General features: G+C 37.2%; 1 long non-coding RNA gene across 2 annotated transcripts in view; it reads left to right on the plus strand.

Annotated features, from left to right (window-relative positions):
* Positions 1-27,500, plus strand: part of LOC128249627 (uncharacterized) — a 40,192-nt gene that overhangs the window by 7,089 nt on the left and 5,603 nt on the right. Inside the window, exons 2-3 of one of the 2 annotated variants that reach the window (XR_008265743.2) lie at positions 6,826-6,985; positions 10,941-13,586. This is a non-coding gene — a long non-coding RNA (uncharacterized LOC128249627). Of the gene's footprint in view, positions 1-6,825; positions 6,986-10,940; positions 13,587-27,500 lie in introns of those variants that run through there. The other variant, XR_016244768.1, reaches the window with a different exon arrangement.

Consider the following 27,500-nt stretch of genomic DNA (forward strand, 5'->3'; position numbering starts at 1 on the left):
TCCTAGCACTAACCACTCTGAGAGTGTAGTGGGTGCTTGTTACGTGCCACCGGCACAAGGGCCAGTCAGGAGTTACTGGCAACGACCATGCTCAGAAGGTGTTTTTACGTGCTAACTGCACAGGAGCCAGTCCGGCGGTACTGGCAACGACCATGCTCAAATGTTGTTTTTCATGTGCCACTGGCACATGTGCTGGTAAGGCAATGCTGGCAACGATTACGCTCGAATGGTGCTTTTCATGTGTCACTGGCATGGGAGCCAATCCGCGGCCCTGGCAACAATCACGCTTGGATGTGCTTTTAATGTTCCACTGGCACGAGTGCCAACCAGGCGGTACTATCATCAGCCATATATATATATGTTTATATACAAAAAATAAAAGAAGGAAAATGCACACAGTTTACATAGTTTTTTTATATTTCAAATGATAGAGTATTGTTGTACTCAACCGGTTTCACATTTTGCTAATCATGACATTTAAATTATTGTGATTTCATATTTTCTTAAGAAGTTTTTAGTCCATGCACTTGAAAGTTTGTGAATGAATCCATAGTGTTGTGTGTGTGTGTGTGTGTGTGTGTGTGTGTGTGTGTATAAAACTCTGTGTGCATCATTGTATTTGGCACACACCACCACTTGACAACTGGTGGTGGTGTATTCATGTCCCCATAACAGTTCAGCACAATAGACTGATAGAAAAATTACCAGGTTTTAAGAAAAAAATAACTACTGGGGTTGTTTCATTTGACCAAAACCTCTTAAGGTAGTGCCCCAACCAGCCACAGTCCAATGATGTGTGTGTGTGTATGTGTGCATGCATACATGTGCATTGTTAGAAGAAACATGCTTACTTATTCATTAATCCATGTATACTTTTCGCGGGAGTGGCTGTGTGGTAAGTACCTTGCTTAACAACCACATGGGTCTGGGTTCAGTCCCACTGCGTGGCACCTTGGGCAAGTGTCTTCTACAATAGCCTCAGGCCTACCAAAGCCTTGTGAGTGGATTTGGTAGACGGAAACTGAAAGAACTCCGTCGTATATATGTATATATATATATATGTATGTGTGTGTATATGTTTGTATGTCTGTGTTTGTCCCCCACAGCATTGCTTGACAACTGATCCTGGTGTGTTTACGTCCCCGTAACTTAGTGGATCGGCAAAAGAGACCGATAGAATAAGTACTAGGCTTTCAAAGAATAAGTCCTGGGGTCGATTTTCTCGACTAAAGGTGGTGCTCCATCATGGCCTCAGTCAAATGACTGAAACAAGAAAAGGAGTAAAAGAGTAAACTTTTGAAAAGCTGAAGTTCTACATAAACTGGATCCTGGTCAGTTACATATAATTTCTTTTATTCTAATACAAAACCTCTTTTAGCTAAAACACATGCAAAATTATATACACTAGAACCATTTTCTATCAAAAGATTTTGAGTAGCATGTGATCTTTTTTTCCTTTTTTCCATCTCACTTGTGTTATATATGTCAAACTTATCTCATGAGTAAGTACACCAATATATTTTCAGTTAAACTGGAATATACAAACATTTATTCTGTGAAAACATTTTTGTATATTTATTTTTATACATAAAACAAAACTATTTTCCCCTTATGTTAAAAAGTTAAACCTGTTTTAATTAGGCAAAAACTATATATATGTGCAGGAATGGCTGTGTGGTAAGTAGCATCCCTCTCTGTAACGCCTTGATGGCGAATTTTTATGAAATAAAGTAGCATGTTTACCAATCACATGGTTCTGGGTTCAGTCCCACTGCATGGCACCTTGGGCAAGTGTCTTCTACTGTAGCCTCAGGCTGGCCAAAGCTTTGTGAGTGGATTTGGTAGACAGAAACTGAAAGAAGCCCGTCGTATATAAGTATATATATATATATGTTTGTGTATCGGTGTTTGTCCCCCCCAACATTGCTTGACAACCGATGCTAGTGTGTTTACATCACCATAATTTAGAGGTTCAGCAAAAAAGATCGATACTAGGCTTACAAAGAATAAGTCCTGGGGTTGATTTGCTCGACTAAAGGCGGTGCTCCAGCATGGCTGCAGTCAAATGACTGAAGTAAAAAAAAGAATAAAAGAATAAAAAAAATGCATATAAAAAGATTTTTGAAGCATTTTCAAACTTTTCTTACTATTCTTCCTATACAAGCATATGTATGTATGTATATTCATGTCTGTATATATATACATATGTATGCATATATTTATAAATATATCGTTTGTAAATTCAAATCTGAAACAAGAAGCCCACTAAGATGTAGAGCATATTTTTAAGAGGACATGGTCCAACAGGTTTTGGGGATCTGACGATATGCTATAAAGCTAAACCCTTTATGGACGGGAAACCTAAGGTAATTCCATAAACCGGTTTCCCCATTTTTAAAATATACATCCTTATCCCAGTTACGAAAAAACTGGACATTTTAATGTGGTGTGAAGGAAAGAAAGTTGTGAATCTAGTCAAGTTAATGGTTCCTCATGAAAGTAACATGGACGCCACTCGAGCTCGAAAGATTGACCGTTATGTAAACCACCTCAAGGAATGTGAAGACGCTGGCTGGAAAGCGGAGCATTTTCCAATCGAAGTTGGATGTAGAGGGTTTGTTGGACACAGTGCGAGATGACTGCTGTTATCGTTAGGCCTAACTCATCGTAAGGTAAATACCACGATGACCGATATCCAAAATACAGTGGAGAAGGCTAGCCACTGGATTTGGTTAAAAAGAGACGATGAGCAGTGGCTAGAAGAATATTGAGCTTTATTTGATAACCAGTTGATCTAGCAAGTAGGGCTTCATATCAGTGGAGGCGGGGGGCGGTGCACATTGATGCCATCAAGTGGTAGGCCCCGAAACGGCGCTCATTCTGTCCTGGTGACCCCATACACTTGCTGGCTTTTTGTATGCAGAGTTCTTGACTTGTAGCACTTGCATGTGCAAGTTGTTTGTAAGACAACATATACATATATATATATATATATATATATATATATATATATATATGTATATATATATATATATAAATATAATCTTATTTTGCACTTATGTGCTCACATGTATATATATACCCATGCCAGAATAGAAAGTGGATATTAAATGATGATGGTGATGGTGATGATGATGAAGATGATGATGATGATTTTGATATGTGCGTGTGTGTGTATCGTCATCATCATTTATATATATATATATATACACACATACAATCCATTCACTCACAAATCCTAGCACCATTTAATATCTTTCATTCTCTCTCTTTCTCTCTTTCTCACTCTTTCTCTCTCTCTCTCTCTCTCTCTCTCTATCTCTCTCTCTCTCTCTCTATCTCGCACTCTGCCAAATGCATCTTACATATCTATCTCTATATATACATATTCATCACCCACCTCTCCTCGTCCTCCCTCTTCCCTTCCACTGTCTCTTTACCTGCTGTCTATTGCCGTCTTCCTGCCTTTCTCCAAGTACAATTAACCAGCAAATATCACTAATTTTCTGACGTATACATAAATATTTACACGTGTATCTGCGTAAATTACTTCTTCGTACTACTTCATCTATGTTATATGGGTCTCAACTCACACGCACGCACATACCCAAACACATATAATGGCACGTATGTTTGTTTTATATACGTACACTCACATAAGCATACAACCATAAACACGCACATCTAAACATACAAATACATAAACACACCCACAGACCCACACCCACATATATATATATATATATATATGTGTGTGTGTGTGTGTGTGTATATGTATATGCATGTATAAAATAGTATTTATGTGTTTATGAGTGTGTGTGTGTGTATATCCTTTCTCTTTCATCTTTTATTTGTTTCACTTATTGGACTGTGGCCATACTGGAGTGGTGCTTTAGTGGATTTTATTCAAATGAATTGGTCCTATATTTTCTTTTTATCATTTATTTTTTTACTTGTTAAAGTCACTGGACTGTGACTACACTGAGTGGGGGCACCATCCTGGAAGGTTTTAGTCAAACAAATCAATCCCAGTACTCTTTATAGCAAGGAAGGTTGCTACATTAATAAGAGGTTCTGAGGTCACCAATGTGGCGGTGTTGTTGATACCACCACATTAACATTGTCTGCTGGTTTTTAGTTTAACAAAAGTTGTTCTCACGTCGGGTTGACTCCATGGTTGTTGGCTGAAGATAATGATGTCGGCGACGGTAGTTGTTGATAGCAGTGTGTATGTGTGTTTGTTCAACAGTTGTGTGGTGATATACAAAGACAGATGGACTTCAATGGTGGTTGGTAGTAAAGTTTATTCACAGCAGTGTGGGTTATGTATAATGTTAATATTTTATAGAGTTCTGTATACAAGTGAGTAGTGTTCGTGTGAGATGTCTATAATGTTGTAGCAGTGAATGAATAAATGTCTGAAGACGTTAGTTGTGCTTTGTGTATATAGAAAGAGACTTGATAGAAGTGTTTCTCATAAACATAAAATGACAGCATTGAGTTTGGTCGACCCTGCTGGCGCTTGTGGAAGAAGGGTTGATCTTGTGTGTGTGAGATGCCAGCATAAATGCGATAGAACCAAACAACAAGCTGGGAGTCCTTCAGAAGTGAAGCCAAGGAGCTCAAGGAACTCAATTAAACATGGTGGTGACTACATTATATAATTGATAACCAGACGTAGCAGAGAGCACTGTTAGAGGGGACCTGTTTATTTGGCCAATCACAGACCAAATAAAGCTGTAAACTTACAGTATCGTTTGAGCCTACCCCGTGATCAAAAATGTGTTTTAAATGAATGCTAGTACAGACATGTTACAGAGCCACCCCCAGAGAATAAACCAGTAGGTGAAATGAACAATACAAATGAAAGAGGTGTAGCATGGAAGGAAAGGTAAAGAAATAGGCGTGAGAGCACTGTGCATCAAGTGAGTATTGCACAAGAGTGCAAAAGAATTTGCATAACATTGCCTGACTTCTGAATAGGTCTTACAAAAGTCCAAAGCTCCAAGTCAGATGACCAAAGTCGCATAGTCAGCAAAATTTGATGTCCAAGCGTGATGAACCTATGTGGAAATCACAGGGTGTGAAAATTCAAGGTATATGAGAGAAAAATATTGGCTGCTGTGAGAATAAGCAGTACCAAGTATTTGACTGCAAAATCAGTGAGTTGCTTGCAGTGGCAAAGGCTGTAGGTGCTAGAAAAGCAACGGCGACTAATAGAAACCGGGTAAAAATCTCACAGAAGAGGGAATGCAAAATACTAGCGAAGCGAGACAAGCCATGAAGATGGTAGCAAAAGAAACAAGTTCCAACACGCTGGGAGTCCTTCAGAAGTGAAGCAAAGGAACTCAAAGAACTCAATTAAACATGGCAGTGGCTACATTATATAATTGACAATCAGACATAGCTGAGAGTGCCTGTTACAGGGAGCCTGTTTATTCACCCAATCACAGACTGAATAAAGCTATAAACTTACAGTGTCGCTAAAACCTACCCTGTGATCAAAAATGTGTGTTTTAAACCGATGCTAGTACAGACATTTAAGTTTGGCATTTATTCTATCAATCTCTTTAAAGGAATATTAACAAACCAACACTCGCTGATATGTAGTGGTATGGGACAAACACAAACACACACACACACATGCACATAAAAATGCACACACATGTGCATTGATAGATAGACAGATAGACAGATAGATAAATAGGCAGAAGCCTTGCACCCTGAAGTCTGTTAATGCTGGTTGCAACAAAGGTTTTAATACCATTTCGACACAACAATCTCCAATTTTATTCATTCCAAGGCTTGTTCGCTCAATGATGCTGTGAGCTATCTTCATTCCTAAGTGGTTACTCATCAGCTTTCCCATATATCTGAGCTATGGTTGACCAACATTCCTGTGCCCACTCTCAAATTGGCTGTACATGAGGACATTGGGTATTCTTTCATCATGCTTTCTGACGACATAACCAGACTAGCACAATTGTGATTGCATAAGAAAGCTCTCAGTTCCACCAGTCTTACACTTGCTAAACAAGTTGGCATTAGAAACTCTGTCATTTAGTGAATAACTGCAGATTGTCCTCAGACGGTCTCTGTGGAAGATGTCTAGTTGGTTAATGTGTTATCTATAGGGTATCCACGATTCTGAGCCATACAAGAGAGTAGTAAGAATGGCAGCTTTATAAACCTGTACTTTTATGTCAAGTTTGATGCCCCTTTCATTCTGCAGGTGATGACGGAATTTGCCAAATGTGTTGGTTGCCTTTGCAAGACAGTTGACGGTTTCATCATCAAAGGAAGCATTCAAATTCACTTTGCTATTAAGATATGTAAATGACTTCACATAATTTAGGCTTTTCCCATCAATCTGTATAGGAGTGTCAGGAAAATTATGAACCGGTGGCCTCTGCTTGATACCTCTATATAATATTTTACATTATATTTTGACATTATAGACATTCTTATGGACCACATCCAATATTCACGATTTTCCATTATTCACAGGTGCTCTATGAACATAACCCCTGTGAATACCAGAGGACTAGTGTATACACAAATTAAACATTTCAAAAAACATCTCAAGAATCAATATTATGTGCCACTTCATGATTCTTTGGTTCATGAAGTTGAACATTATGTTGATTCTTGAATGTTTTTTGAAAATGTTTAATTCATGTAAATATACATATGGTTATTTCACATGATGTAACAGTTATTTTCACATGATGTAATAACTCTCTATTCATCAATAAAAAAAACTCATTTGAAACAGCTGTAGTAAATGAACTAATATCCATCTGTTGTTATTTGTTTATTATTTAGATTTACTTGAGACCTGCAATTAATGTGAATCTGGAGTTTATCGAGTGCAGTACAACCAGTACAGTGTGTGTTCCTAGGTACAGCCTTGGGACTCGAGGTATATTCAGTCAGGCACTTGTGATTGTATATGCAACTGGAAAATAAATCCGTCTTTACTTCGGTATGTACGAATATGTTTCTCTAATTTCGTTTTGCACATGATTGCTATTTCTTTGACCTCAACTTAGTGCTTTACAATTTAGGTACCTGATTCACTTGAATCCTGAACATTTATATACACGGATTGCCATGAATTGCTTTACCCATTTCTTTATTATAATAAGAAACAGGTGAAGTGATTTATGGCCATCTCTATATATACATGCATATACAGAGCTGGCCAAAAGTCACCCAGCAGTTAATCAAAATTCCATAAATACTATCTGTAATTCTGTACTAACTCAAATGGAAAAATGTGTCGCTCAAGAAGGACTTCAGTTTGAACTGTTTTCATGATGTTTCAGATTTAGATGCTTTTATTAAATTCATTCAGTTGTTAAACATAAATAAATCTTGGAATTAAATGGCTTTTATTTACTGTCAGGTGGCTTTTCGCCAACCTGTATATATATACAATGTGCTTCTTTTTTGGAGTTATGAGTTACTGACAATATATATATATATATATATATATATATATATATATATATATATATATATATATATATATACATACACACACACATACACACGCACTCATATATATATATATATATATATATATATATATATATATATATATATATATATATATGTATGTATGTATGTATGTACCTATCTGTCTTCTGTATCTATCATTCTATTTATCTATCTACCTATTTGTATCTATATCTATATATACAAAAATAAGAAGAATGACCAGCAAAAGTCGATTCCTATATGCTAGAAATAGATGCCGAATCATCTAACCACGAGAAAATATGTTCTCAGTAAAAACTTAGCGACACAACAGACTGTAAAAGGGCAAGACAAATGAAAAAATACTAAATAAAAAAAACGATTAACCTACGTACCATGGTTTCACCTGTTAAAATTTACATAAGTAAATATCTGCAGGGTCATCAGCACAGTCTGTCGATTTAAAGATATAATTTCCAGAACTAGACATAAGACGTCCACCCGAAAGGGAGCACGTGTAGAGTTCTACAAATTACATTCAGTGTATCCCTTCAAATGTCTTCAATCTGGCGCGCTAAGGCCAGAAATAACTCTGCAGTTAATAAATTTTTGCAGCTAATTTACCGGTTTGAGAATATCATTATTTAAACTTTATTAATAAGGGTAGAAATTGATATTAATCAATTAAAACCAGTGGTCTAGCATATTAAAAAAATCCGAAGATTAAAATTATATTACATACAAAAATAAGAGGAATGACCAGCAAAAGTGGACTCCTATATGCTAGAAATAGATGCCGAATCATCTAACCACGAAAAAATATGTTCTCAGTAAAAACTTAGCGACACAACAGACTGTAAAAGGGCAAGACAAATGAAAAAATACTAAATAAAAAAACGATTAACCTACGTACCATGGTTTCACCTGTTAAAATTTACATAAGTAAATATCTGCAGGATATTTTTTCGTGGTTAGAACTCTACACGTCCTCCCTTTTGAGTGGACATCTTATGTCTAGTTCTGGAAATTATATTTTTAAATCGACAGACTGCGCTGATGATCCTGCAGATATTTACTTATGTAAATTTTAACAGGTGAAACCATGGTACGTAGGTTAATCGTTTTTTTTATTTAGTATTGTTTCATTTGTCTTGCCCTTTTACAGTCTGCTGTGTCGCTAAGTTTTTACTGAGAACATATTTTTTCGTGGTTAGATGATTAGGCATCTATTTCTAACATATAGGAGTCCACTTTTGCTGGTCATTCCTCTTATTTTTGTATGTAATGTAATTTTAATCTTCAGATTTTTTTTAATATCCTAGACCACTGGTTTTAATTGATTAATATCAATTTCTACCCTTATTAATAAAGTTTATATCTATCTATCTATCTATCTATATATATATATATATATATATATATATATATATATATATATATATATATATATATATATATATATATACATATATATATAGTCCAGGGTTCAGTCCCACTGCGTGGCACCTTGGGCAAATGTCTTCTACTATAGCGTTGGGCCGACCAAAGCTTTGTGAGTGGATTTGGTAGACGGAAACTGAAAGAAGTCTGTCGTATATATATAGATATGTGTGTGTGTGTTTGTCCGCCCACCATCGCTTGGCAACTGATACTGGTGTGTTTACGTCCCTGTAACTTAGTTGTTCAGCAAAAAGAGACCGATAGAATAAGTACTAGGCTTCCAAAGAACAAGTCCTGGGATCGATTTTCTCGACTAAAGGCGGTGCTCCAGCATGGCCACAGTCAAATGACTGACACAAGTAAAAGAGTAAAAGAGAGAGAGTATATATATAATCATCATCATCATCATTGTTTAATGTCTGCCTTCTATGCTGACATGGATAGGTCATATATATATATATATATATATATATAATATTATATACATACATAAAAGGAAGAGCTCAAGCACTGTCACGCACACACATACAGCAGAACTTCTAACAGGGTTATGGCTGAAAACATTGCTAAGATGCCATGCTGTGGCACTGGATACAGAACGATGTGGTTGGAAAACAAGCCCCTTACCCAGCCATGTTTGTGCCCCTAATTTATTCTCACTCTCTCTCTGCAAACGCGAGTAGCCCCATAGTTGCTTTACCAAAACCCGCTCTACCCCACCGCTTCACTAACACCTTAACCGACCCCTAACCCACCATCTAACATATTGATGCAGCACCCTCCCTGCATGGGTTTTGTTGATTTGTGATCTACATAGCGACTGCATTTGTGCCAGTGGCACAAAAAATAGCATCATGTACACCCTGTAAAATAGTTGGTGTTAGGAAGGGCATCTGGCTATAGAAACCATGCCAAAATAGGCACTGGATCATTGGATCCTTGACGATGTGTCCAGCCCATGCCAGCATGAAATGTGGGTCTTGAATGATGTTTATGATGATGACGATGATATATATGTATGTGTGTCTATATATATATATATAGGCGCAGGAGTGGCTGTGTGGTAAGTAGCTTGCTTACCAACCACATGGTTCTGGGTTCAGTCCCACTGTGTGACACTTTGGGCAAGTGTCTTCTACTATAGCCTCAGGCCGACCAAAGCCTTGTGAGTGGATTTGGTAGACGGAAACTGAAAGAAGCCCGTCGTATATATGTGTATATGTATAACGGCGGTGCATCAGCATGGCCGCAGTTCTGAGCTGAAACAATAAAAAAAAATTAAAAAAAGAACATATATATATATATATATATGTATGTGTGTTTGTGTGTCTGTGTTTGTCCCTCCACCATCGCTTGACAACCGATGCTGGTGTGTTTAGGTCCCCGTAACTTAGCGGTTCGGCAAAAAGAGGCCGATAGAATTAGTACTAGGCTTCCAAAGAATAAGTCCTGGGGTCGATTTGCTCGACTAAAGGCAGTGCTCTCGCATGGCTGCAGTCAAATGTCTGAAACAAGTAAAAGAGAGTATATATAATGTTCATACATATGTGTGTGTGTGCATGTGTGTGTGTGTGTGTGTGTGTGTGTGTGTGTGTGCTTGTGTGTGTGTGTATTACCCGTCACCACTTGATAACTCATTTTAGTTTGTTTACAGGTCCATAACTTAGTTCAGTGAAAGCAACTGATAAAAGAAGAAGAACATGCAGCAGCGGCTTTTATAAAAGGTGGGGGGGGGGATAATTTGTTCGACTAAAACCCTTCAGGGGCGGCGGGGTGGGGGGTAGCAATGTACAATGACTGAAATAGAGAAAAGATAAAAGAGAAAGAAAGAAAGAAGGATAGAAGGAAAGAAAGAAATAAAGAGAAACAAATATTCTGGGTGTAATAGCATGCCTTTATCTTACAGTGTACTAGCATGTACCTCTTGGCTCTTTCAAGTATTAACTACTGGGGTGGGGGTAGAGGGAGGAAGAGGCTAGGCTAAATTTGATGAGTTTTTCTGTGTCTTTTTTTTTCAGGAATGGCTTGATTTTTTGGTGAATAGTCCAACAACATTGGAGAGGACAAAGATTACTGTTTCGTTGAGGAAAAGTTAGCTGACATGGAGTACTGGAAACTATATGAATACTCGGAAAGAGTTACTTGTATCATAACAATTTGTACTAGCTATCAAAATGCCAACATCATGGCTGCTGCTCCATGATCCATGGACACTGTATTCTATTATTTTTTTACTTGTTTTAGTCATTTGATTGTGGCCATGCTGGAGTACCGCCTTTTGTCAAACAAATCAACCCCAGGACTTATTCTTTGTAAGCCTAGTACTTATTTTATTGGCCTCTTTTGCGAAGCTGCTAAGTTACGGGGATGTAAACATACCAACATTGGACTCCAAGCGATGGTAGGGGAACAAACATAGATTCACAAACATACACACACACACACACACACACACGCACGCACATGCACACACACACACACACACACACACACATATATATTTACAACAGGCATCTTTCAGCTTTCATCTACCAAATCCACATTGGTCAGCTCGAAGCTATAGAAGAAGATACTTGCCCAAGGTGCTATGCAGTGGGACTGAAACCAGAGCCATGTGGTTGGTAAGCAAGCTACTTACCACAGAGCCACTCCTGCACCTAGGTATAGGCTTTAAGATGTGACGTGGACATCATGCAAACCAAGTTCTCTCAAACATGGACATCATGGAGTGTCCTTTAAATGTGAAGTCATAGCATTTCTTTTCTTTGAACAGGACCTTAGGACCAATTCAGCCAGCTACGAGAAGTTACTGGAGACTAAGGTCAAAGCTTCACTGGAGAGGGATTCTGTAGGAAGGCTAAATGTGTGGCAGCAGGATTCGGCTCCTTGCCATACTTCCAGAAAAAGTCAGAAGAGAATCTCTATGACTACACCAACCCCAATTTTTGGTTTCCTAATTCTTCTGATTGTAATTCCATGGATTACTTTGTGTCGGACATAGTTGAAAAAAGACGCCAACCGCTCTATTTGCAACACCAAGGTTGAATTGGTGGCCAAGATTGGGAAGATGTTCAAAGGTCTTCCTAGGGATACAGTGATGAATGCATGTGCCAGGTTCCAGAGCCGTGCCTGAGGCTGTGGTGTAAACTGAGAGCAGCATCTTTGAATGAACAGTTATTTTCCAGCCATAATCTAGTTGATTTTTTTTGTTTTTTTTTAGGATTTTAGGATGGGATATTGTTTTCTTTTCCTTTAATGCAAACTTAGCCTGTTCACCTTGTACTTTAGACATAATGACAAAACAATGACAGGGACAAAACCCAAATTGCCAGTTTGACAACGGGCATATGGCGTAGTGGTTAAGAGTGAGCGCTACTAACCCCAAGATTCCGAGTTCGATTCCACCAGGTGGTGGTAGTGGTGATAGTGGTGATTGTAGAGAAGGAGATGGTGTTGGTGGCAGCGGTGGCAGTGGTAGTAATGGTAGTTGCAGTAGTAGTGAGAGCAGGGTGGTGGCGGTGGTGGTGGTGATGATGATGACGATGATGGTGGTGGTGGTGGTGGTGGTGGTGATGGTGATGATGATGATGATGATGGTGATGGTGATGATGATGATGATGATGATGATGATGATGATAAAGATGATAATGATGATGATGATGATGATGATGATGGTGATGAGCAATGATGATGATGATGATAAAGATGATGATAAAGATGATGATGATGATGATGATGATGACGATGATGATGACGATGATGATGGCGATGATTATGATGATGATGATGATGATGATGATGATGATGACGACGATAATGCTATGAAACAATTTAAGCAATCCCAATGAAAGAAGTATATTAATATATTACGAGAAGATGTATTACTTTTTTTTACAAAAACCTACAGAGATAAAGCACAATGAAGATGGTAGAAATTTTTAAATCAGAAATAACAGATAGCAAAGGTAGGTAGGCTTATTATATCAGAACCTAATCCACCATGCAAGTGTTTTTTGTGCCAAATCACCTTGCCCTTCCTTTACAGAAATAATGACAATACTTCTGATGGTATACCAAGAATCCTTCACTCTATTAATAAACCTATTCCATGCTTGCCAGGGTTAGGCTAGTTGGAAGGGTGAGGCTACGCAGTTATAGATTCCACAGACATTTGCATTCTGTATATAGGCAAAGAAGAGAACATACATTTAAGTACAAATACATATAAACAAAGGAATTATTACATTGATGTATATAGATATATTTAGATACAGGTGTAACTGTTACATAAGAAATTGCTTCCAAACCAACCAACCAATAACGTAGTTCTGGGTCCATTCCCACTTCATGGCATCTTGAGCAAGTAATGTCTTCTAATATAGTTTCAGGCTGGCCAAAGACTTGTGAGTGGATTTGGTAGACAGAAACTGAAAAGAAGCCTGTCATATATATATATATATATATATATATATGTATTTGTGACCCACCACTGCTTGACAACAGGTGTTGGTGTGTTTATGTCTCTGAAGCTTAGCGACTCAGCAAAAGAGACTGATAGAATAAGTACCGGGGCTTAAAAAAAAGGAAGTACTGGGCTTGATCTGACATAAAATTCTTCAAGGTGGTGCCCCAATATGGCCACAGTCTAATGAGTGAAACAAATAAAAGACAAAAAATAAAAGATATTTATATATGTATATATATATATATATATATATATATATATATATATATATATATATATATATAAATATATATATATATATATATATATATATATATATATATATATATATATATATATATATATATATATGTACATACATATATATATATACATATATATATAATAAGGTAAATAATATATAATTATATGCATATATCCATACATATATGTACATACCTACATCTATATGTGTACATACATGCATAAATGTGTACAGGACATAAAAAAAAACGTTAAACACAATGAGAAACGAAAACATAAAGACGAAGACAGAAAACGAACTTTTTTTCGAACAACGAAAAAACAAACAGAGAAACGAGACATGCAACATAAAGAGTATAACCCTTCGTCAGTTGTCCCTGTTCCATCTACTCCGCGTTTTGAAGGCAAGGACAATATGCGACTTCGTTGGAGCAGTCCTTCCCGCAAGCAAATTAAATAAAATTTGGAATTATTTTCGGAGGGTGAAAGTGTAAACAAGAACAGGACAGTGAGAACAAGACAGTAAAAGACAGTAAAAACAAACGCTAAGGGCTGCTAGGCCAAGACGATAGAAAAATTATTATTTTTTGAACGCGAAGTTAGATGTGAATGAGAGAGAGAAAAAATTCACGTCTTTTCTATAGGAAGGCAGGAAGTAGAAAGAAAGAATCCCTTTCGTCACGTGTCAACGACGAGAGGGTCAAGGAGGAGTGAGAGAGAGGGAACGGTGAAAGGAAGAGAATAGGGGAAGGTTGGGAGAGAAAACCAGAAATGATGAAGAACAAGAGAGGGAGAGAGACAGACAGGGAAGTGGTAGCAATAGTAGTAGAGTGCGCAATAGAAATCATTAAGATAAAACTTACTCGGAGACAGTGCGTGGCATTCGATCATATAATAACATAAATAATATATAAATATATGGATATATCCATACATATATGAACATACCGACATCTATATGTATACATACATGTATATATGGGTACAGGACATCACAAAAAAACGTTAAACAAAATGAGAGACGAAAAGATAAAGATGAAGAGAGAAAACGAACTTTTTTTTCGAACAACGAAAAAACAATCAGAGAAACGCGACATGCAGCATAAAGAATATTTAAAACAGTGTTTTAAATATTTAAAACATATTTACAGAGAATACCGAACTGTCTGTCTTACACAGGATCTTGTTTTCAGGAATTCTCAATAAGTTATGAATACCCAAATTGTGAAGTCAGTTATGTAATAACCTGAAATTAGTTACCCGATAGTAAGAATTCAAATAAAGTAGGCCCAAGAACGGCTTTAATATGTTCCCAGAGTATATAGAAAGTAGGAGGAAATACTAATAAGATGTGTATACTAAAATCGTGAAACGTTACGTAATAACAGGCTAATCAGATATGAGATAATAATAATTCAAAGTAATTAACTGTGAAAAATAGCTTTTATGCATTCCCAGAGAATATTACCCTCAGCAGCACTAGTGTTAGTATATTCGTGAATAAGTCACAAACCGAAATAAATGGATCTATTGTTTAGGAAAATACTATTTATTTGTTGTACTGAATAAATTGCGAAAATAACTCTAACATTTCAAATACAAAGAAATAAGCATGCTCAATTTCATTTTTACCAAATAATTTAGGAAAAGGAATGGGTTATTTCCCTTAGCTATATATAAGGATCCCTTTCAGGGGCCCTATTATCGATTTTTTTTTTCAACAATCAGAGTATGCCATAAGATTTCCAGACATGAGTCCTACTCATGTGTCAAGTTTCATCAAAACTGATAAAACGATGTAGGAGGAGTTAGCTAACAACTCCACTAACACACCCATAGACAGAATTTCCAACATATGTAGTAGATATATATATATATGTGTGTGTGTGTGAGTATGTACATATAATAATTATAATAATAATAGTAATAATAATAATAATAAAAAATAAGTAACAACAAAAGAATGAGACCTCAATATTAGGTAAATAGAGAATTCATCATGGCTCTTTGCTCTAACAGTTGAAACTCTGAGTACTATAATGACAACTTACTGATTGTCCTAAATTATACACACACGCAGATATATATATGCATATGTTCATATATATATATAGTTGAATAAAAGAAGGGTAAAGATACTGCTTGCTAAAAGTGAAAGCTTAAAAAACCCCACCATTTCTACGATGAATACACACACAAGCAATATAATGAATATTTTTAAAAATAGGTCTACCTTCAGCATGGAATTTGAAGCTAGTTTAATACACACCCCACCATCGGTTGTCAAGCAATGCTAGGGGGACAAACAGAGACACACACACACACACATATATATATAAATATATATATATATATATATATATATATATATATATATATATATATATATATATATATATATACATATATACAATGGGCTTCTTTCAGTTTCCGTCTACCAAATCCACTCACAAGGCTTTGGTCGGCCCGAGGCTATAGAAGAAGACACTTGCTGAATGTGCCACACAGTGGGACTGAACCCAGAACCATGTGGTTGGTAAGCAAGCTACTTTCCACACAGCCACTCCTGCGCCTATCATGTGTGTATTTATCGTAGAATTGGTGGTTTTTTGAAGCTTTCACTTTCTTTACTTCAAATATTTTATATTATACCTGTTCAGGTAGAAGTCTTGCTAGCCTTCTCATTATTACTGTTTTTAACAGTAAAAATACTTCACATATTTGCATATATATATATATGTATATACATCTTTATATATGTGTGTGTGTGTGTGCATAACCAAATTATCCATGAAGGTGCCTAGTAGTATTATAGTCAGCTGCTACAAAGTGATGCCTTAGATAGAAACAAGTACAGAGGTATCAAACTGCTGGACCAGGTCATGAAAATTACAGAGTTATCTCAACTGATTAGGAATAAAATTATACTAGATGAAATGCAGTAAGGTTAAGAGCACGGGCTACTAACCCCAAGATTCCAAGTTCAATACCAGGCAGTGACCTGAATAATAGTAATAACAACAACAACAATAATAATAATAATAATAATAATAATAATAATAATAACATCATCGAAAAATAGCTTAGGAATGAGAACTCAGGTTCGAAATTTCCTCAAGACACCTGATGAAGGCTGGAGAGTATATAAGCTGAAACGTTATTTTAACAACAAACAAGATGAGGATAAATATCCGTCAAATGTAAATAATGTAAAGAATAAATTTATTTCTCAAATAATGCTATAAATAGCGAGATCAGGATAAATTATTCATTTATTGTAGAAAAATACGTTACTGGCCAGCCATGACACTCGAACTCACATCTCTGTGAGTACGCATCAAGTGTTTTACCATTTAACTAAACTGCCCAACAACGAATTCTTCTGCAATTTTAGAACTTATAATTTAGCTTCATAAGACGCTAATGTTAAATTCAACTTTACGATGAAAGTAAGCAAACAAAATTTGTTCTTTTTTAGAAGCGTTGAGATGTATTGTAAGATACAGAAATAAATTTATTTTTCAAACGCGTGATAATGCTATAAATAGAGTGATCAGGAGAAATTATCCATTTATTGCAGAAAAATACGCTACTGGCCAGCCATGAGACTCGAACTCACATCTCTGTGATTACGCGTCAATAAATTTATAAGTTCTAAAATTGCAGAAGAATTCGTTGTTGGGCAGTTTAGTTTAATGGTAAAACACTTGACGCATAATCACAGAGATGTGAGTTCGAGTCTCATGGCTGGCCAGTAGCGTATTTTTCTGCAATAAATGGATAATTTCTCCTGATCACGCTATCTATAGCATTATCACGTGTTTGAGAAATAAATTTATTTCTGTTTCTTACAATACATCTCAACGCTTCTAAAAAAGAACAAACTTTGTTTGTTTACTTTCATCGTATAGTTGAATGTAAATAATAATGATGAGGAAGATGGTGATGTGACATATATATATATATATATATATATATATATGTTATTCAGGAAGGTACTTAGTAGTATTATAGTCAGCTGAATTTGAATAACACCTGCATTTAACTCCATTTATTTAGTTATTTACTAATTTATATTATACAAACTATTTCATGTAAATCCGGAGTTTCTACCTTTAAAAACAAGGAGTTACACCCTTTTTAGTTGTGTGATTTTTTTGCTACCCTGGTAACTATTTATCTATTTTTTTCATGTTAATTGTTAACAAGGGAAAAATACACACATCTATTTATATATATATATATAATAATATTAGGGACAAAATCCAAAATTACAGGCAAAAAACTCAATTAAAATCAATTTATAAAAAATTAAAATTAAATTGAGCCTTATAGATAAAGTATATATAAAAAATATATAGTTTTAGGGAAAATAACCAATTTTCAAGAACTCATCGATGAAAATCCACTATCACATATAGAAAAATTAATAATTAAAAGCACAATAAATGAGTACAATATAAAGTAAAGTAAATATCACAAGATAAATATAATATAATATAATATTATATTATATTTATCTTGTGATATTTACTTTACTTTATATTGTACTCATTTATTGTGCTTTTAATTATTAATTTTTCTATATGTGATAGTGGATTTTCATCGATGAGGTCTTGAAAATTGGTTATTTTCCCTAAAACTATATATCGTCATCATCATCATCATCATCGTTTAATGTCCGCTTTCCATGCTAGCATGGGTTGGACGATTTGACTGAGGACTGGTGAAACCGGATGGCAACACCAGGCTCCAATCTAATTTGGCAGAGTTTCTACAGCTGGATGCCCTTCCTAACGTCAACCACTCAGAGAGTGTAGTGGGTGCTTTTACGTGTCACCCGCACGAAAACGGCCATGCTCGAAATGGTGTCTTTTATGTGCCACCCGCACAAGCCAGTCCAGGGGCACTGGCAACGATCTCGCTTGAAAATCCCACGGGAGCCAGTCAGGCGGTACTGGCAACGGCCACGCTCAAAATGGTGCATCTCATGTGCCACCCACACAAGAGCCAGTCCAGGGGCACTGGCAACGATCTTACTTGGCTTGCCGGGTCTTCTCACGCACAGCACATTTCCAAAGGTCTCGGTCAGTAGTCATCGCCTCGGTGAGGCCCAATGTACGAAGGTCTTGCCTCACCACCTCAGCCCAGGTCTTCCTGGGTCTACCTCTTCCGCGGGTTCCCTCAACTGTTAGGGTGTGGCACTTTTTCACGCAGCTATCCTCATCCATTCTCACCACATGTCCATACCAGCGCAATCGTCTCTCTTGCACACCACAACTGATGCTTCTAATGTTCAGCTTTTCTCTCAAGATACTTACACTCTGATGGGTATTCACATTGACATTACACATCCAACGGAGCATACTGGCTTCATTCCTTGCGAGCTTACATATGTCCTCAGCAGTTACAGCCCATGTTTCACTGCCATGTAGCATGGTTGTTCGTACGCATGCGTCATACAGTCTGCCTTTTACTCTGAGTGAGAGTCCCTTTGTCGCCAGCAAGGGTAAGAGCTCTCTAAACTTTGCCCAGGCTATTCTTATTCTAGCAGCTACACTTTCAGCGCACCCACCCCCACTACTAACTTGGTCGCCCAGATAGCGGAAGCTATCGACTATATATATATGTGTGTGTGTGTGTGTGTGTGTGTGAAGATATGTGAAGTAAAAGCAGGTCTAGTATAATAAATATTATTAAATACATATAATAATAATGTATATGCTTTGTGTATTTTCCAGCAGCTGCAATGAGTATATAACTGTTATGTCGCGGGTGTTAAAACAGCTTAGAGCCATGGACAGGCAAGATAACTTACCCTTGATCTCGCCTCTCCATGATTCTAAAGTGTTTTAACACAAGCAGCATGAGAGTTATATCCTAGAGCTACTTTTACTGCATATGTAAATTTTCTCTTAAGTATACAATTTCCAAGCATACCAGCTCATGATTTCACAAGCCATGTAAAGTCGTTAGAGTGGCTAGCTGACTCGCTTTCAACCTAGGCAAGTAGGTGGTGTTGATAAGCCACGAAAATGGTGAAATATCGATGTCCAACACTCCCAAATGGGATTGAGAGTGAGTTATCTTCCCTGTCCACAGCTCTAAGGTGTTTTAACATCAGTGACGTGAAAGTCATCTACTCCGCTAGGCAATTGCAGCCGCTGGAAAATACACAAAGCATATATGTTAGTATATGTATTTAACAATATGTCAGTTCATCCAATAAGTTCTGTCCGATTTTACTTTTTTTAAATTGAATGAAATTTAATAGTATTTTAGAATGTCTAATGGAATTAAAAATTATTTTTATGCATTTCTGTACATTTAAACTAATTAAATATTATTTTACAGAGTAATAGAATTAAAATTTCTTTGATTAAAACCCTTCCTAACATGGAAGTATCCAAAGAGCATCTGAGACACATAATGCTTTATGAGAACAAAAAAAAAAAAGAAACTCTGCAGCCAAAGCGACTCGAAACATATACTCAGTTTATGGGAAAGAATGCTTGAATGAAAGAACTTGCAGAAGATGGTTTGCAAAATTCAGAAGTAGAGATTTCAGCCTTGAAGATGAAGATCGAACAGGACGTCCAGTTGAGTTTGCTGAAGTAATGCCTTGTAGCAGTACTTGAAGAAAATCCTGCATTATCAGTTGAAGAATTGGCAATAAAGCTAAGTTCAAACCATACAACTCCTCATCGTCATCTTCAACAACTTGGAAAGGTTCCTAAACTTAGAAAATGGGTGCCTCATGAATTGCCTGAAAGCAACTGCAAATCCCAAGTTGACATCTGCTCTTCTCTCCATTCTTGCAAACTCATTTCACCCTTTTTGGAAAGACTTGTGACTGGTGATGAAAAATGGACCTTCTATCGAAATGTTAAATGTCGTAAACAGTGGCTTAGTAAAAGGGAAAAAGCTCAACCACAACCGAGAAGGGAACTTCATAAGAAAAGGTTCTTCTCTCTATTTGATGGGATTGCAAAGGAGTAATTCACTTTGAATTGTTACCACCTAATGCAACAATCAATGTTCAAGTCTACTGTCAGCAATTAGAGTGTTTGAATCAAACTTTGAAGAAAAAAAGACTATTTTGTATTAAATCTAATTTTGATTCAACATCTTTTTCTCCTCCATCTTTCTATAATTGTTTATGGTATATTTATACCTCTAACGATATTTTTCAACTATATATATATATATATATATATATATATATATATATATATATATATATATGAATATATAAATATGTATAAATACATACATGCATATATACATACATATATATATATATACATACATATATATTTATTTACATACATATATATATACATATATATGTAGGTGCAGGAGTGACTGTGTGATAAGTAGCTTGCTTACCAATCACATGGTTCCAGGTTCAGTCCCACTACATGGTACCTTGGACAAGTATCTTCTACTATAGTCTCAGACTGGCCAAAGCCTAGTGAGTGAATTTGGTAAATGGAAGCTGAAAGAAGCCTGTCATATATATATATATATATATATATATATATATATATATATATATATATATATGTGTGTGTGTGTCTGTGTTTGTCCTCCGACCATCGCTTGACAACCAATGTTGGTGTGTTTACGTCCCCACAACTAAGCAGTTCAGCAAAAGAGACCAATAGAATAAGTACTAGGCTTACAAAGAATAAGTCCTGGAGTCTATTTGTTTGACTAAAGGTGGTGCTTCAGCATGGCTGCAGTCAAATGACAAAAACAAATAAAAAATAAAAGACTATATGACTGAGGAGGCAGTTATCTGTGAATGATCCATGTATCTTGTTTTGTCCGTTTTACCGTTTCCATGCTTTTGTCCTTTTCGGAATGCTGTGTTTTGGCAGTTTCAATTTGTTGTGTTCTTTCTGTTCTACTTTTGATTTATATATATATATATATATATATATATATATATATATTTGTTTTGCAAGATTTTTGATGTGAAAACGTGTGTTGAAACAGATATTGTTGTATTTGGGGACGGTCATATTGCTAGTTTAGCCAATAAAAACACACGCACTGTATATTTGGTGTTAATTTGCTTCAGCTTTATATTACATTACATTAATCATATTTCAGCCAGAGTTCTTTCATCACACTTCTGTGACCTCTTTAGGAGGGACACACATATAAGAAAGAAGAAAGCAAAGGACCACTGATGAGGTCACAGAAGTGTGACGAAAGAACTGGCCAAAATAAGATTAATGTAATGTAATATAAAGCTGAAGCAAATTAACACCAAATATACAGTGCGTGTGTTTTTATTGGCTAAACTGGCAACATGACCATCCCCAAATACAACAATATATATATATATATATATATATATATATATATATATGGTGGGCTCTGCTGTCATAGATAACTGATGAGGTTTCCACACCTCTTTATTGAATAACCTGCACAATGATCTGCTTATAGTGATCAAATGTTTGTACTGTACATAAGCTCACTCACCTCCATCAACTCAATATGGTCTACTACACATCAGTGTTGAAGTGACCGCAGAACAATATGAGAAGTGTGTTCCTCAAGAACATACACTGCCCAGTCCAGGAGTTGAGATCACAGTCTTCTGACTTTGAATGAATTACCTTAACACTTTGGCATTCTCTGAGTGGTTGGCGTTAGGAAGGGCATCCAGCTGTAGAAACTCTGCCAAATTTAGATTGGAGCCTGGTGTTGCCATCCGGTTTCACCAGTCCTCAGTCAAATCGTCCAACCCATGCTAGCATGGAAAGCGGACGTTAAACAATGATGATGATGATGATTACTCTGTCAGATGTAAATCCTTATTTATTCACATTGTTTTCAATTAATCACACATTATCTCATAGCTTTGAGATTTCAATGATGTGATTGACTATTGTTCGAATGACATTGTAGGTTTGGTGAGAGAGGCCAAATCTAGCCAGGTTAAAGGCTAAAAGGATACATATATATTTGTATGTATATATATATAACCATTTAGCATTCAGATTACTCTTATTTATTTACATTCTTTCAAATTAAATGATTTATCGCATAGATTTGAGATTTCGCTGGAGTAATTGTTTATTCTTAGAATGACATTATAGGCTTGGTGAGAGAGGTCAAACCTGGCAGATTTGCACATAAAACAGATAGAATATTTGGGCCAGATATGGCCCGTTTAAATGCTAAAGGGTTAAACATTGTGCTCCCCAAACTCTCTTGTATAGTTATATCAAGCTTCGATAGTTTAAAAGACCCTTTTTTTTTAAAGGTAACCATTCATTTAACTCACCATGTTTCATCTTTTACTTGTTTCAGTTACTGGGCAGTGACCATGCTGGAGCACCAGCTTTGATGTTTTTAGTCAAATGAGCTGACCCCAGTTCTTATTTTTTTTAAAGCCTAGTACTCTTTCTTCTGGTCTCTTTTTGCCAAACCACTAAGTTACAGGGTGAAGACAAAAAAATACTGGTTATCAAGCAATTGTGGAGAACAAATGCAAACACAAACACACACACACACACACTCACACACACACACATGATGGAATCTGGACTCAGAACTGAAAGACAGATTAAATATATATAGAGAGAGAGGGGAGAGAGGGGAGGGGAGAGGGGGAGAGAGAGGGAGAGGGGAGATAGAGAGGGGAGAAAGGGGGAGATGGGGGAGAGAGGGGAGAGAGAGAGAGACACTGACAGACAGACAAACAGATAGACAGATAGATAGATAGATAGATAGATAGACAGATAGATAGATAGATAGATAGATAGATAGATAGATGGATGGATGGATGGATGGATGGATGAATGGATGGATGGATGGATATTTGTATGTACTTAGCTAGAAAACAAAAGAATAATATTTATGTGGTTTACGAATCTAATTAAGACTCCTAGTAAAAGTATTAATGTCAAAACAACTTCTTTCCTTCCACCATAGACCTTGTGCCTCCTCACGCGATGAGGCTGATATTTATTTAGAGAAAAAAATTTTGTTTTTCAACCACGCAAAAGAGGTGCATTGTTTTTGTCCCTACCTCTCTCTCTCTCTCACTCTCACTCTCTCTCTCTCTCACTCTCACTCTCTCTCTCTCTCTCTCTCTCTCTCTCTCTCTCTCTCTCTCTCTCTCCTATTTCATTCTCTTTGTTTCTCTTTCTCTCTCGCTCACTCTCTCTCCCTCTGTGTATATATATATATATATATATATATATATATATCAATCTCTCTGCTTGTCTGTCTGCCTGTCAGTCCATCTGCCCACCAGTCTGCTTATCTACCTGTTTGCCTCTCTGTCTATCTGTCTGTCTATCTATCAGTCCCTCTCTCTAGCTGTGTCTAACTATCCATCCATCTATCCATCTATACATTTACCCATCTATCCATCTATTCCCCTTTCTAACAGCCTATCCTTCAATTCTTCTATCAGTATATCTGTCTACCCATCTATCCATCTATCTATCTGTCTGTCTATGTCTTCCTCTTAATGTTTCATCTGTATTATATTGTTAAGAAAATTCGAGCAACTGTATCTAGATTTAAACCCACATGCTACCATTTCAGGCAAATGTTTTGCTATCCATGCCTCAGTTTTACCAATGCTATCCAAGTGAGATTTCATCATGAACATCTTTTATCAATTTAAGCGTAACATATTATTCATTTGCTTCAGTAATTTGGAATGTGGCCATGCTGGGGCATTGACTTGAAAGATTTTAGTTGAATGAACTGGCCCCAGTACCTTTTTTTTAAACTCTGGTATTTATTCTATCAGTCATTTTGGATGAACTACTAAGTTATGGGAATGTAAATAAACCAACACTAGTTGTCAAGTGATAGTGGGGGACAAATGTAAACATATATACACACATACTCTCTCTCTTGTATATATATATATATATATATATATATATATATATATATATATATATATATATATATATATATATATATATATATATATGTATATATATATATACATATATATATATATATATATATATATATATATATATATATATATATATATATATATATATATATATATATATATATATATACATACACATATGTATATAGATACGTTTTTATATATACATATCTAACTATATGAATAAATATATAATTATACACACAACCTGTTGAGAGCCACAGACCAGATCTGTGGCTGGTGTAAAGTCCCCTCTCGACCCAGAGTAACGTGGTGGTGGAACAAGGATGTAGACGGGGCTATTAGACAAAAGAAACAGGCTTGGAAGGACTGGAAGAACGGTGGTAGCAGGGAGTTGTACCAATCTGCCAGAAGGGAAGCTAGGCGACAGGTTTATTTAGCCAGAGGAGAAGCAGATAAGAAAAGATTTGCCAATGTTCTGCGCCGTGAGGACCAAAGACTCGAGGTATTTCGTGTTGCAAGACAGTGTAGGAGAGAGAATAGTGATGTTGTAGGAAAGAAATGTGTTCGCATGGATGATGGTACGCTTGCACTAAATGAGGCTGCAAAGAAAGAGGTCTGGAGATGCCACTACGATAGATTGCTTAATAAAGAGAATGAATGGGAGAAAGAGAGCCTGCCGTATGTCGACCCAACAGAGGGACCAGCTATCCGAGTTGACAGTACCAGGGTAGATAAAGCAATTAAGAGTATGAAGACAGGAAAGCCCCCGGCCCATCAGGAATCACTGCAGAGATGCTCAAAATATCTGGCAGTGTTGGCTACAGCCTAGTCACCCGTATTACGAACCAGGTGATACACGAAGGAGTCATACCCAATGACTGGTGTAGCAGCACCATAGTAAACTGCTACAAAGGTAAAGGTGACGCTTTAGATACTAATAATTACAGAGGCATCAAGCTGTTAGATCAGGTTATGAAAGTTACGGAGAGGGTCATAGCCCAACTAATTAGGGAGAAAATCAATTTAGATGAGATGCAGTTTGGGTTCGTGCCAGGTAAAAGCACCACTGATGCCATATTTCTAGTGAGACAGCTGCAGGAGAAATATCTAGCCAATGATAAACTTCTGTACCTTGCCGTCGTTGACATGGAGAAAGCCTTTGACAGGGTCCCCCGATCCCTTATCTGGTGGTCAATGAGGAAACTTGGGATAGAAGAATGGTTAGTGAGAGCTGTGCGAGCCATGTACAGAGATGCTGTCAGTAAGGTGAAGGTTGGAAATGAGTACAGTAATGAATTCCGGGTAGAGGTAGGGGTCCACCAAGGTTCCGTCCTCAGCCCCCTCCTATTTATCATAGTCCTCGAGGCGATCACAGAGGAATTCAAGACAGGTTGCCCCTGGGAGCTCCTCTATGCTGATGACCTTGCACTAATTGCGCAGTCACTATCAGAACTAGAGGAGAAGTTTAAGGTGTGGAAGCAAGGACTAGAATCAAAGGGCCTTAGAGTCAACCTAGCAAAAACCAAAATCCTAATAAGTAGGAAGGTAGATAAAACACAAACCCCTTCAGATAGATGGCCCTGCTCAGTATGCAGTAAAGGAGTAGGTAGTAACTCTATAAGATGTACCCGGTGCAAGCTATGGACACATAAGAGGTGCAGCAATATCAAAGGCAGATTAACTACAAAGTTAGTTTTTGTATGTGGCAGATGTTCAGGTGCAATAAACACTGTAAACAAACAGGAAACAACTTCTATCTCATTCCAGGGAGAAAAACTAGAGGTAGTTGATAGCTTCCGCTATCTGGGTGACCAAGTTAGTAGTGGGGGTGGGTGCACTGAAAGTGTAACTGCTAGAATAAGAATAGCCTGGGCCAAGTTTAGAGAGCTCTTACCTCTGCTGGTGACAAAGGGACTCTCACTCAGAGTAAAAGGCAGACTGTATGACGCATGTGTACGAACAGCCATGCTACATGGCAGTGAAACATGGGCTGTGACTGCTGAGGACATGCGTAAGCTCGCAAGGAATGAAGCCAGTATGCTCCGCTGGATGTGTAATGTAAATGTGCATACCCGTCAGAGTGTAAGTATCTTGAGAGAAAAGCTGAACATAAGAAGCGTCAGTAGTGGTGTGCAAGAGAGACGATTGCGCTGGTTTGGACATGTGGTGAGAATGAATGAGGATAGATGCGTGAAAAAGTGCCACTCCCTAACAGTTGAGGGAACCCGTGGAAGAGGTAGGCTCAGGAAGACCTGGGCTGAGGTGGTGAGGCAAGACCTTCGAACATTGGGCCTCACCGAGGCGATGACTACTGACCGAGACCTTTGGAAATGTGCTGTGCGTGAGAAGACCCGGCAAGCCAAGTGAGAACGTTGCCAGTGCCCCTGGACTGGCTCTTGTGCGGGTGGCACATAAGATGTACCATCCTGAGCGTGACCGTTGCCAGTACCGCCTGACTGGCCTTGTAGAGTTTTCGAGCGATATCATTGCCAGTGCCCTGGACTGGCTCTTGTGCGGGTGGCACGTAAAAGACACCATTTCGAGGGTGGCCGTTTTCGTGCGGGTGACACGTAAAAGCACCCACTACACTCTCTGAGTGGTTGGCGTTAGGAAGGGCATCCAGCTGTAGAAACTCTGCCAAATTAGATTGGAGCCTGGTGTAGCCATCCGGTTGCACCAGTCCTCAGTCAAATCGTCCAACCCATGCTAGCATGGAAAGCGGATGTTAAACGATGATGATGATGATGATGACACACACATACATAATTCATACACACACCCCCCCACACACACAAATATATACAATGGGCTTCTTTCAGTTTCTGTCAATTGAAATCCACTCACAAGGCTTTAGACAGCCCAGGGTTATAGTAGAAGGCAATTTACCAAGGTGTCACACAGTGGGACTGAACCCAGACCCATGTGGGTGGAAAGCAAACTTCTTACCATGCAGCTACAGCAATG

The sequence above is a fragment of the Octopus bimaculoides genome, chromosome Z (assembly GCF_046866305.1).
Source record: "Octopus bimaculoides isolate indiv1 chromosome Z, ASM4686630v1, whole genome shotgun sequence".
Taxonomy (NCBI): Eukaryota; Metazoa; Mollusca; class Cephalopoda; order Octopoda; family Octopodidae; genus Octopus; species Octopus bimaculoides.